Raw genomic sequence first — 935 nt, forward strand, 5'->3', positions numbered from 1 at the left:
TTCCAAGTTTGGTTATCACCAACCAAACCCAATGGGTTTCCTCCATCTAGAAGGAACCCAACAAACTCCCCCTCCGACTAGGTGGAGGAAACAGCCATTACGACTATCCCTCGGCATACTTCAAGTTTCCCCCTCGACAAATAATTTGTCATCATATCAGCTACATTATCATCCGTATGAACTTTCTCAAGTTCCACTCCCTTAGAAGCAACCACATCTCGTATCCAATGATACCTCCTCTGAATGTGTTTTGATTTCGAATGAAATGTAGAGTTCTTCCCGAGACAGATGGCGCTTTGACTATCACAAAGCAACATATACTTTTCTTGCTTGAAACCAATCTCTTCACATAAGTTTTTCATCCACAACAACTTTTTACAAGCTTCAGTTGCAGCAATGAACTCAGCCTCAGTGGTAGATAGTGCAACGCACTTTTGCAGCCTTGACTGCCATGCCACAGCTCCACCCGCAAATGTTACCAAGTAACCAGAAGTAGACTTGCTAGAATCAACATCTCCAGACATGCCAGAATCAGTGAAACTGACCAGTAAAGGCTTCTTACCCCCAAATGTAATCTTCAGATCAGAAGTCCCTCTGAGATATCTCAAAATCCACTTCACAGCATTCCAATGTTCTCTTCCTGGATTGGAGATAAACATGCTGACAACTCCAACGGCATAAGCTAAATCCGATCTTGTACAGACCATGGCATACATCAAACTACCCACTGCCGAAGCATATGGAACCTTCACCATATCTTCTTTCTCCGCATATGTCTTCGGACTTTGTTGACTGCTCAGTCTTAAGTGTGGAGCAAGAGGAGTACTCAACACTTTAGACTTGTCCATGTGAAACCGCTTAAGTACTTTTTCAATGTACTTCTCATGTGACAAGTGAATCATCTTCTCACCTCTGTCTCGAACAATTCTCATACC

Source organism: Brassica oleracea, chromosome C1 (assembly GCF_000695525.1).
Source record: "Brassica oleracea var. oleracea cultivar TO1000 chromosome C1, BOL, whole genome shotgun sequence".
In the NCBI taxonomy this organism is placed as follows: Eukaryota; Viridiplantae; Streptophyta; class Magnoliopsida; order Brassicales; family Brassicaceae; genus Brassica; species Brassica oleracea.